General features: G+C 38.1%; 1 long non-coding RNA gene across 1 annotated transcript in view; it reads right to left on the minus strand.

Moving 5' to 3' along the window:
• Window positions 1-311: 311 nt before the first annotated feature.
• The window catches only part of LOC131820542 (uncharacterized), a 363,576-nt gene continuing 350,892 nt past the window's right edge, over window positions 312-12,995 (minus strand). The window contains exon 6 of the long non-coding RNA XR_009349681.1: window positions 312-1,680. This is a non-coding gene — a long non-coding RNA (uncharacterized LOC131820542). The remainder of the gene's footprint in view (window positions 1,681-12,995) is intronic.

Consider the following 12,995-nt stretch of genomic DNA (forward strand, 5'->3'; position numbering starts at 1 on the left):
ATTTATTTTCTGGAAAGAATTGGTATACCTCAAGGGAAGATTTAAATCATTAATATGGGCCAAGTATTACATAGGATTGAACCCAAATTAATTTTTGTCTTCATTAACCAGCAGTGTGGTATCAGGATAAGACCTGAACAGGCAAAATAAAGAAGGTACATGTTCTCTGCCCATCAGAGTAACACTAGGTACAAATTTGTGACTCGATATATTCAACTGTAGAAACTATGACTTTTTCAAGAAATCTAAAATGTTCAAAGACCTTATTATCCACAAGGCTGTCTGTCATATTTTCCCCCATCTCTGGCCTAAAGACACAGTTCTAGAGAACGATGAACCCTTCCTCCAATTGTCTGATGGGACGTATTCTCTTTAAACTTTAGGGCCTGCCTTCATTTGTGGGTGTTATCTTTGTTTCATTTTTCAAGTGAAATTTCAGGCTATTGTGAAAACCAAATTAGACAGCAGATGCGAAAATTTTTTCAAAATTTCAGAATGTCAAAGAAATGTAAAATTATTTGATGCACTGTTAAAATAATAACAATCGGAGGGTGGTAATGGACACTGTTCTCTCATCATCCAGGCAGACTGCTATGGCAGAAATAGCACCCGCCTAAGTCAGGATTCTCCGGTTCGGGTTCCGGCTCTGCCACCACTGAGCTGAGAGGACCCCACGCACGACCCTCGCCCACTCCAGACCTCAATATTCTCATTAATAAAGGAAGGAGGTAGGGCTAGAGGATTCCTAAGGCCCTTCTGAGCTCTAAATATTTCTTGTTGACACTTCATCCAACACAATTTTTCAACTATTTGAGGAAGAAAAAGATTAACTTTATCTATGTGGAAGCCCCTTTCAAAGCCTGCTTTTTTAAAACAACAGCAAATAGTTCTTATCTCAGAGTTCACTTCATTCCAGCCACTGCATTCAAGCAGATACATTTCTTTGGGCCTGTCTGCACTATGGCGACCGATCCTCACCTCCACTGTGAAACCCTCCCTAACTTCTTTGTGCTGCTTCATTAGAGCACCCACCACCATCATTGCTGCCATTTGCAAGACAATAATCTTTGCTGGATCCATCCACTCTACACTAGGCTGCATGTTATAAAAACTAATGCAGGTTGTCAATTTCTTCCTGGTTCAGTTTTGGGAGTTTATAGTTTTCCAGGAATGCATCCATTTCATCTAGGTTGCTTAGCTTATTGGCATATAACTGTTGATAATAACTTCTGATGATTGTTTCTACATCCTTGGTGTTCGTTGTGATCTCTCCCTTTTCATTCATAATTTTATGTATTTGAGCCTTCTCTCTTTTCTTTTGGATTAGTGTGGCCAATGGTTTATCGATCTTATTGATTCTTTCAAAAAACCAGCTTCTAGTTTCATTGATACGTTCTACGGTATCTCTGGTTTCTACTTTATTGATCTCAGCTCTAATCTTGATTATTTCTCTTCTTCTGTGTGGAGTTGGTTTGATTTGTTGTTGATTTCTCCAGTTCTTTAACGTGTAGAGACAGCTGGTGTGTTCTGGATTTTTCAATTTTTTTGAGGGAGGCTTGGATGGCTATGTATTTCCCCCTTAGGACTGCCTTTGCTGTATCCCATAGGTTTTGGATCGAAGTGTCTTCATTGTCATTGGTTTCCATGAATTGTTTCAGTTCTTCTTTGATCTCCTGGTTGCTGAAAATAAAAAATAAATTAAAAAAAAAAAAAAAACTAATGCAGCATCTTTAATGCTCCCAAGAACTCTGCACAGTCCTCTTAATTCTTCTGGTTTCACAGGTAAAGAATCTGAGCCCCAGAGAGGTTAACTATGTTGCTCAAATTCATACAACTCAGAAAGAGGTCAAACCAGATATCACACTCACATCTGCCTCAAGGCAAAGTCTCTGTGTCTCCCTAAGTCATAGTACCTCTTGAGTTCTCCTATATCAGAAGTGTCTGTACTGTAAAAATTTACTTATTTGTCTCTCTTCTAGATTATCAGCAACTTGGTGGTTGAGAATATTTGTTCTTTTTGAGGGTCCTAGTACCTAGCACCGTAAAACAATAAATGTTTGTTAAATAACATATACCAGTCAGATGACCATTTTCTTCTGAGTATTAGATTTAATATGCAATTTTATGATTCCTCACAATCACACACCATTTGCTAGTGGTATTTTAACTCAAGTTCTTAGGTCTGTTAAGTCAAATAAGGATCAAATTTCTTGAAGACTGTAGATATCCTAAAAGTATTCTCAAGTGTTTCAAAAGAAATCCTTTAAATTCTCAAAATCACCATAAGCTACTACTTATAAATCGATGTCTTCAAATAATTATATACTTCACCATAATATATGCACACAAAAAGTAACTGTAATACAAAGAATTCTCTTAAAGGTATGTCATAGGCCCTCTGGCCCCCATCTTCAGACAGCTTAATTTCCAATGTACCCTCTTTCTTCAACTCCATCATATTTTTCCATATGTCTTCTGAACATTTTTATTCAATCTTCCAAGAATGATTTCTAAATTTACATGTTAGAGTAAATGTTAACATCTTCTTCCTACTAGAGTGGTTTCGAGGAGATGCCTTTCATGCTACCTGCTACTTAGTATTCAGGAGTTTTTCACAGATGATTTGGCTAAATAACACCAAATAATAGCACTGGTTCTGTCACTGATTTTTCACTTTATTTACATCACTTATAAATGAATAAAATATTATTTATATTTATCATCTACTTTCAGGACTTACCTAAGAAAACTTGAAACGGTTATGTCAACACAGACCTTTTTACTCAGTTACATCTTATACATAAATCCAAGTATTTACTAAGTACATACTATGTGCTCAGCATTGTTAAATACTACAGCAAATATAAAAAGCAAAAAACATGTTCTCTGGTCTTTAGTCTAAAGAGACAAGAGTTACACAGGAAAAGAAATAATTAGAGAACAATGCAAGGCAGAATATAAGCAAGCACTAACTCGTTTAGAACTGAAATTATACTGTAGCACTTCCAAACTGGAAGAAATTACATTGTCACTATTAGAGCCCAGGAACACATAGAAAAGCAATGGAGTCATTCTTAAGCTAAAGCCTTCTCTTTGAAAGTCAACTATTCTGAATCCCCAGGCATAGCATCTGTTGTTACTATTGTTTCTTATTTGTTTTCATAGATCATTTTTCTTTCTATGTCTCCAAAAGGAAGGCATTCCCAAGGCTTAGCTTCCCGAATTGTATTCATTTTTATCCCCTCTCCACTGGGAACTAGTCCAATCTCAGGTCCATGACTTTGTGCCAAAGCATCACCTACACTTTGCCAATCTATCCTTTTTCTCAAACACCAGTCATGTTTTCCCAAATGTCTTTGGACATTCTCATTCACTCTTCCAAGAGCTATTTCTAAATTAATGGTGTAAAATCAACCTTAACATCTTACTCCCTACAAGAATTCCTTTCTCCTCACCTTGATACTTCTATCAGAGAGGTGATCGGAGACATTTCTTTCTTTAGTCCCATTCATTTAACCTCTATATTTCTCTTTCATCTCCCTCATATTGTTCTGGCTACAGTCCTCATTTTCTCTGAAATATACTTTAACTGGTTTCCCCACTTTCTCCCAGACTTCCTTTGTCTCCCACCTGAACCTTTCTCCAGTCGTCTGATTTTTCACCAGAAACTCATCACCTGTGATATACTCAGAGGAAGACAGTGATCCAGAACAGAAAAGCACCTGTCTTGGCCTCAAAATCATGAAGAACTGAGTTCCAATCTTAGCCCAACATCATTATATGTCCTTTAAAATCTCTGAGATTTTTCCATTCTCAGCTCTAAACTGGGACTAATTCTACCTATCAAGAAATAGTGTTAGGATTTAAATGATATAATATGTAAAACCTCAGCACAAAGTAAGAGCTTGATGACTAGCAACTTTTATAATGACTATTCTTCTTTTTTATAAGATGGAGTAGGATATTCAAAATCCCTCAAGATAAATTCAATCTATTGATTTTGTATGAATTTAATACATAAACCAAGCATGTCTACTCTATTCCTTCCACTTATACTGTTTACCATAAATGAGATCTCTTCTCCTCATATTTCTTCCCATTAGAACAAATGCTATTTATTCTTTAAGACACTTTCCTTGCCACTGACATCCTCAATAAAGTCTCCAGACCCTTCCTCCCCAGTCCAAGTGAGCCCTCCTACCAAATTACTGAATCATTATTGAATATTTGTTTTCTGTACTAGCCTCTGAATTTAAATACATACTGGCTTGTTACATACCTTTTTTTAAAAATCACATTAAATGAATGTCCTGATTTGGGCTCCCCAATTAGAATACAAAGACCATGAGTGTGGGGAATACCATTTGTGTCCATAAGCCCAGCACTGTTCCCAGAGTAGGCACTTGATAAATATTTGTTGAATTTATAAATAAATAAAGGACCTCATCAATAAAACAGAGTAGCAGGAGTTGCCACAAAAACTAATGAAAGTTCGAGTCATATTTTGGTGGGAGCTGAATGCTAAGAAAAAGCTGTGGCATGATTAAAGTAGAAAGTAGGGAAGTCTGATATATCAATTCTGCCTACAAATGGATTATGGCTGAGGACCTGAGAAGCACAGAGATTAACTGGGAGTCTTTGCTAAGAATTAGAGGAAAGGAAATCAGTCTGAAATGACGAGAATGTGATAATGGGAGAATTCCCTGTGTACTTTAAGAAAAACAAGACACTGTGAATGAATAAATACACTTTGAAGTATAAGCAAAAAATAGGACAGTCAACATTTCAAAGCTTTGAAAAAGCTAGAAGAGACAAGACTACATAGAGGGAGCATGTCAGAGATCTCCAGAGTATGGGTATGAGTAAACTACCCCAGGCTGAGAAAAATCCACCCAGAAGGTCTAGAGGAAATAGTGTCTGGGCTCAAACTCAGCCTAGAAATAACACCTACTTCCACTATCCAGACTGAAAAACATGATTCACAGGCCATGCAGTAGAATACACAGAAAGGTCTCCGATAGTTATAGGGGGATAATTATCCCCAGGCCACGCACTGCTCAGATACACCTAACAAATCTTAAAAGTGATGAAAACCAAAAGGATCAAATGTTTCCAAGTAATTTAACTACATCCAAGAACAAAATACATTTAAGTTTACAAAAATAGCTAGCATCCAAAAAAATAAAATCTATAATACTGTGTATGCAGAGAAGCAGCCAAATATGATCCAGAGTGAACAGCAAAATTAATCAATCAAAACCAATCCAGAATGGACCCAGATGTTAAAATTAGAAGACAAGGACATGAGAAGAGCTACTATAACTAAGGTCCTTATATTCAAACATTAAGTAAGTATGGAAGTTATCAAAACAACCCAAACACAACTTGAAGGTAAAAACTATAATGCATGAGATGAAAAACACAGGGGATAGAATTAACCACAAACTAGATATTACAGAAAACAAGAATAGTGAATTCGAAGACACAACAATAGAAACTAACCCAAATGAGATACAGACAGAAAAAATAATTGAAAAAAAAAAAGTGGGAATTAATATATGGAAAATTGTTTCTTATTTGTTTTCCTAGATCATTTTTCTTTTTACGTCTCCAAAAGGAAGGCATTCCCAAGGCTTAATATATGGAAAATTAGGACCATGAAAGGGAAGGAACAAAAAGTATTTGAAGAAATAATGGCTAAAATTTTTTAAATTTGATGCAAATTATAAACACAGTTCCAAGAAGTTAAATGAAACTCAAAAATAAGAAAAACGTACAAACCCATGCAAAAGCAGGTCACAATCAAATTGCTTAAAACCAGTAATAAAGAAGAAACTCATCAAAAATTCAACAAGATTTTACAAGATTTAGACAAGTTATTCTAAAGTTTACATGGAAATACAAAGGAACTAGAATAGGTACAATTGTTTTGTAAAAGAAATATTCTACCCAACGTTAAGACTTATTATATAGTTACATAATCAACAAGAGCACAAATATGCCTGCCTTACTTTGACAAATACCTCAAAAGCAGTTCAAAGAGAGAAAGACAGTCTTTTCAACAAATGGTGCTAGAACAATGACTCCATAGACAAAAAGAAGAATCTTAATCTAGACATCACACCAAATACAAAAATTAATTTAAAACAGAAAACTGGGCAAAATCTTTGGAACCCAGAACTAGGAAAAGCATTTTTAGACATGACACCAAAAACATGTTCCATAAAAAAAATAAATAAATAAATTGATAAACTGAACTCTATCAAAATTAAGAAAAAAACTTTAATTCCATGAAAGATCTTGTTATGAAAATGAAAAGCAAGCTATAGATTTGGGGAAAAAATTCATAAAACAGGTATCTGGCAAAGGTCTTATATCTAGAACATGCAATAAAAAATAACCCAATTAAAAATAGGTATTGAGGCTTATATATAAAACTTCACAGCAGCCCTATTTGTAATACTCCCAAACTGGAACAACCCAAATATCCATCAAAAGGTGAACTGATAAGCACACAATGTTATGTCCATGCCTTAGAAAATTACTCAGTAACAAGAAAGAATGAACTCATAATGCCTGAGATGACACTGATGAATCCTAAAATAATTGTGCTGAAATTAAAGAAGCCACACTAAAAAGAGAATATATGGCACAATTCCATTTATGTATCCTTAATGTCAGAAAGCAGATCAGTAACCACTGATCTGGAAGTAGGAGTGGGGCAGATAAAAGAAATATAAAAGGGAATAAAGAAATTTGGTGGGGGCGGTGATGAGTATACCCATTCTGTTCATGGTGATGATGGTTTCATGATGGTTATATACATATTTTGAAAAGTATAAAGTTGTGTATTTAAGTATGTGTGACTTATTATATGTGAAATGTGCCTAAAAGTTGTTAATAAAAAATAATGTTACCTTGTCTCTATGTAATCTCATTATGATGATACCTCATCGATTTCTAACTATACCTGATACCTGTTGCTTGAACGACAGGGCCATCAACCTATCTCCTTACTCAGTATCTGCCCGAGGATGTCTAATTGATGCGTTAATTTAAACTGTTCAAACGAACTACTGATGTCCCTTCTCAAATATGTCCCATTCACAATTATCCCATTTTAATGTCTGGCAATTGTAATTGTTGGTAAAATCATTATTTTATCTTATCTTTTCCTCATAGAAAATCTGTATCCAATCCATCTGTAAATCTGTTTACTCCACCTTCAAAAAATATCCACTGACATCCCCCAGGTCAAAGCTCCCATCCTTATCGCCATTACTACCTAACTGGTTTCTTTTCTTCCTATCTTGCCCTCCTATACTTCATTCTCATCACAGAACTTTCTGGAAGATGTCAGATTTTTCCATTCCACACCTCCGATGGACTTCTGTTTTGCCGGGGTTAGAAAATCAAAGTCCTTTCAATCGCTGCCTTGTAATGTCCTACACAATTCACCCCACCCCCATTCCTCTCTGGACTCTCTTTTCACTTTCCCCTAACTCATTTGACTCCAGCCACATTGACTTTCTTGCCATTCATCAAATAAAGCAGGCATGCTTCCACCTCAAGGGCTTTGCACTAGCAATTTCTTCTGCCTAGAATGCTTTTCCCTTAAAAACCCACATGGTGCCAAGTGGTCAAGGAATCCCTAAGCAGCAGCAGAGGAGCTGGGCTGACTCCCATAAATTTGGTCAGTAAGGAAACAAGCCCAAATGAGCTTAGAGAATTCATTACACATAGCACACAGCAAACAGTATACATGTGATGCTGGGATTACTCTGTTGTTCACCCAAGTCCCACAAGGGCTGTAAGAACACTCAGATTAGGAGACCCCTGGTCTTATAAGGAGACTGCTATAACTCCCCCACTATTCCCCCCAAAAAAGAGATATGACCTTATTACCCTGGGATATAATCAAATCTTCTCTGGAGAGAGGAAAGAGACTTCAATATTCTAGAAATTCCCCAGAAAGGAATATATTGTCCATCTTTATTATACAGATAAGGGAATGAATCCACCCAGCTCACGGAAACGCACTATTTCTAGCTTCCAAGGCTGTTTTTGACTCTAACGTCCTTGAAAAGGTAGTCTAAGATGTGTGGAAATATCATATAGAATTTTCTCCTAACACATCATGCCTTTTTCCTTTTCATTTGAGTCTTTATCCAAATACCAACTTCTCAGAAAAAAACCATCTCAAACATTCTATTTATTCTTGTAACATATCCCATTGACACTCCTGATCAACCTGTGGTATTCCATTCCAGAATAGTTACAAACCACTTCAATAGTTACAAACCACTTCAAAACTATTGTGTAGGACCTCACAGGGCAGTGATTATAAGGACTTTGATTTTCTAACCCTGGTAAAAACAGAAATCCACTGGAGGTATGGAACGGAAAAAATCTGACATCTTCTAGAAAGTTCCGTGATGAGAATACAAATTTATGGCCTGCCTCCTCCCCCTTGGGGAATGTGCATTACATGAGGGCAAGCATTTCATTCTATGTTTTATCACTGCTATATCCAGCATCTACAGCTGCACCTTGTGAATTATTTTTTAAAATTTTAGAGACTAAAGTATAAAGGACGTTAAAGTACTCTTCTTGAAATGCTTTGCAAAGAATTCTAGCCTTTGAAGGGCTGGATCCCCAAATAAAGGTTACAACAGGTTTAAGGGGGAAAATTCACTGGGTTACCAAAGTCTGAGGGCCCAATATTCCTTCCAAAGAACCTACAGCAGGGAAGAGAGATGGTTACAGAGACAGTAGTCAGGCACCATCTCTTTGAAGCCACTGTGGTGTCCCCTGCGTTGCTCCTCACCAGCCACTGAGCATAATGATGGATTAGAAGTGGCCAATCCCTGCCAATGGGAAAATCCCTCTGAAGGGCATATTGGGCTCAGGGACTCCCCATGGATGTGGGCAGGATTCTCAGAGGACCACACTGCAGTCTGAAGCCTTGTTTCCACTCCTTCCTTCCTTCCCGGTTTCTAAAGGTGTCACACCTTTATTGTGGTGTGATGGCTCCCCTGGACTCCTCCTGTTCCCTCAGCATTAATCCTTCACAGACATTTCCCAGAAGAACACTCTTCTCAACCCTCGAATCCAATTTTTGCATCCGCTTCTTGAAAGACCTGAACTCACCTACAGAGGTACCGTAGGTCTGTCCTCGGTGGGAAAACATCAGCTCCTTCATGTGATTATCCTAAATGCAAGGCTCATCCCATAATTACAGAAGTCAGGATTGCAAGTTAGGGGCAGAGCTGTTTTCATTAGAGTAGCATCTAACTGGAACCCAGAGTTCCACTGATTTGGGGGGTGGGGATTTGGGGGGCTACTTTCAGACAAGGTGTTCCCTGCTTTCTGAGTTTATCTTAGGATGAAAAGTGGTTTTCTTTCTATGTGGGATATGTGATGTGATAATTCCTACTCTAATCAGGTATCAGTTTTGCATTCCCAGAAGGTATAAATTAAAAGTTCATTGCCCTGGGAACTGGCACACCAATTCTACCTTGCTGTTTACTTGAAACTACAGTCTCAGGCAAGTCCAAGGAACATATCCAGCCCAAAAATACCATCTGATCAAAATTTCCACTATTAGAGGTGGGATATCAAAGGAACCTTTCCACTTTCTGATTCTGCAACCTACGAAGCAGTAGTAAATCGATCATCTAATACTATCAAAATCTTGGTTTTTTTCAGTATCACAAAAGGATAAAAATGGGAGGAAAAAGGCTTTAAAGTAGATTGTTACAGTGGTAATCCCTATGTTGTATTCCCCTAAAATGCATGCTTGTGGGGGCAGGGGGAGGAGGTGCATCTTCTCAATGCAGATTTCTCTCTAACTCCTAGTGATATTCACACACGTCTATCAACCAAGCAAGAAATCCCCAAGTTCAGTCCTCAAGTGTTCTGACCCCACACCAGCAGACACCGTTGCTGCATTAGACCCAAACTAGCACTCAAGGTACATTTTCTCTTGAACACTCTCGCAGAACTCAGTGTGAGCCCTTCAGAACCATTGTATTCAAGCCTTTGTTTGAACAGGGTTGTCTTTTTTCCTCATTCAGCCTGCAGTACAATGTCAGAGTGAATCCTGCTGTTAGCCAGACAGGGGTCCCGGGAGAGGACATGTTGGGTTCTGTATGTTTAACTTTTTATCCTCTGTGTCAACCAGTTATGTTTCTAAAACATTTCCAATCCCCTAGCTTCACAGAAAACAAATAACTCTGCACAGCCCCCTCTTCCTTCATTCCTCATAAATAATCCCCAAGAAGGGGAACGGCCGCAGAGACAGAGCCTGAATGCTGACGAGGTGATGTTGCTGACTTTGGACCATGCTGCAGCTGGGCCATGAAGAATAAGAATGAATTCCAGACGTTTCTGGTGTGATAAGAACAAAGTACTGCCCGCCAGGCAGAGCAGCAGTTTCCCCTTCAAGTCAAACTCTTGATGGTGTTGTGAGAAGAGCTCAGGACTTAGAGACCCAGTCCAAGCTCTGCAGAACATGCCACGTATGATTTAGACAAGCTACGATGATGACCTCTCCAGGCCTCAGTATCTCCACTCTGACAAACCATGAGTGTGTGAAACTGGTGGCTTGGCAAGCCACATTGTTTCATTTTGAATCTGAGATTTACCACTTGGTAACCATGGAACCAGGGGCAAGTTACTTAAAATTTCTGTCTTAGACAGCTTATAGTACTTGCTCCTGGCACTACCAAAATCTCAGTGGCTTTTCCCCATTAAAGATTTATTCCTCGCTCATGTCACATTTTGGGAGTAGATCAAGGGAAGCCCCAGGGCTCGTTGGCTCCACACTGTATGTCTTCCCTATTAATGGATATAGGCTGAGATAAAGCCCATGTCTTTGTCTCCTGGAAGATTATAAGAAAGCATATGACCAGTCATAGGATGGCTCTTAAAGCAAATCATTGAAACAGGGTTACTGTCTCTTCCACTCATATTTTATTGACCTCAGTGATGATATCAATATACAAAGGAGTATATTCCTACCATAGGAAGGATAAACAAGTCAGAGAGGAAAAGGCAGAGACCTATAACCCTCTTACACGGAAAGGAGTAAGTAATTGTGTACGAAATAGGATCTAGCTTTTGTGTCTGGCTTTCTTCATCTATAAAATAAAAGTGATAATAATAGTGCCCACTTCATAAGGTAGTTAGAAAGATTAAATGAGTTTTCAAGTGAAAAACATTAAAATGATGCCTGGAATTCAGCAAACCCTCATTAAATGTTAGTTATTATTATCTATCCAATAGGAATAATATAACTATTTTCTACTTTGCAGAGGTGTTTCAGGATCCTATTATTAGTGTTTTTGTTATAGATTCTATGTGACATGAGATAAATCATATTAAGTACCATACCAAAGTCAGAAATTTTATTACATCAATTGCAGACAATAATGTGGATGTGTGCCCTCTACTCATCTCCATGGAGATAGGCATTGGGAAGGTTTCAAAGGGGATTATTAATGGCATAATATCTCTGGGAGATATCACCAACATCAATAGCAAAATATATCTTTTATGGAGCCCCCATTACACATGAAGGATTATACTTAACATAAGAGAAGCGAGATGAATAAGATCTAGCCCTTCATATGCCAACAGCCCAGCTAGAGGGACCTTCTTTATGTATGCGCCTTCACTAAGTACAGCAGATTAGGGCTCCCTGGATGGTGATGTGGGCCATAAATGCCACAGGAAGTTAGATAGGAAGTGAACCTGAGGGCTCTAGGTTGGGAGAGGGAACAGATTACTTGAACCAGCACTTTAAGAAACGTAGAATTCAAGTAAACAAACGACAGAAGAAAAGAAAAAGGAAAAAAGACAAAGAGACAGTTTCTCCACTCTCAGGAAAAAGTAAAAAATTTGCAAAAGATATTGTCAATTGAAGCAGTGTAGAAAAAGGATAAATGAAACAAAATGAGGATTCCTGGCTCCTGGTGCTGGGTGGGATTCTCCCCTAGACCTGTGATTTCTTTGGGATTGTTTCGTCTTCTGCAAGTTTACTTGTGTTTCTCTCAAGACCCCATTTTTCTCTCTACATCTGTCCTTTTATAAGATTTTGTAGCACCAAAAAAAAAAAAAAAAAACATTTTAATTCAGTCACTTAAATAACATTTATCCCCAAAGTCACTTAGCAATCCCCTACCTAGGGGCCAAGCCAGTATTCAGAACCAGACGTTTTAGCCCCAGAGCTTCTAACATTTTTCAGAACACTATGCTTTCTCCCATTAAAACAGAAGGTGGTGTGTGTGTGTGTGTGTGCACACATGTGTGCAAATGTGTGCACACAGGTATCTGTAGACATGTGTACATGGATCTTCATATTCACTTGCCTTGGCAGGAACACAGGGCCCACAGGGAAATAAATACCTTTAGTTGATCATGTGATTTTTCCCACTTGGTAAATGTCAGTGCGTCTGACCCTGGTTACTAATGCTGTTGATTGATTACAAGTCAGTTGCTGACTCTGAAGAATTCTGGGAACTTTAAGAGTAATTTCCTTATTAGTTTATTTCAGAGCAACTGATGATTGTGCATCATGGTCACATTTTGGAGGATAATGAGCTTAAGTGATCTAGGCAAGGGCAGTGGATTGTGGGAAGCCTGCTTGGAAAGCATTGAGAATTGTTAGGTCTCAAGTGTCTCATCAGAGAGAACAGCAAATACGCCAATCATATGTGTGTCTATGGTTCTGTCTCTCTAGTGAGAGCAATTTAGCAACAGCCAAGTGATTCTTGTTGTCACACAGCTGCCCTATGCTCATACCTGGCCCTTTAGTATAAACCCAAGATCAGATGGGAGAAGACCTGAAAGTCATTTTTAATACGACTCCTCTTTTCCCCATCTCCCTCACCAAGTTCTCAGTGCACATGGGTGTGTACACACACACACAAGCATACACATAGTATTCCATACATTTGTCCATTGTACCACGATCACATAAGGTCATTAAGATC

This window comes from Mustela lutreola, chromosome 18 (genome assembly GCF_030435805.1).
Source record: "Mustela lutreola isolate mMusLut2 chromosome 18, mMusLut2.pri, whole genome shotgun sequence".
Taxonomy (NCBI): domain Eukaryota; kingdom Metazoa; phylum Chordata; class Mammalia; order Carnivora; family Mustelidae; genus Mustela; species Mustela lutreola.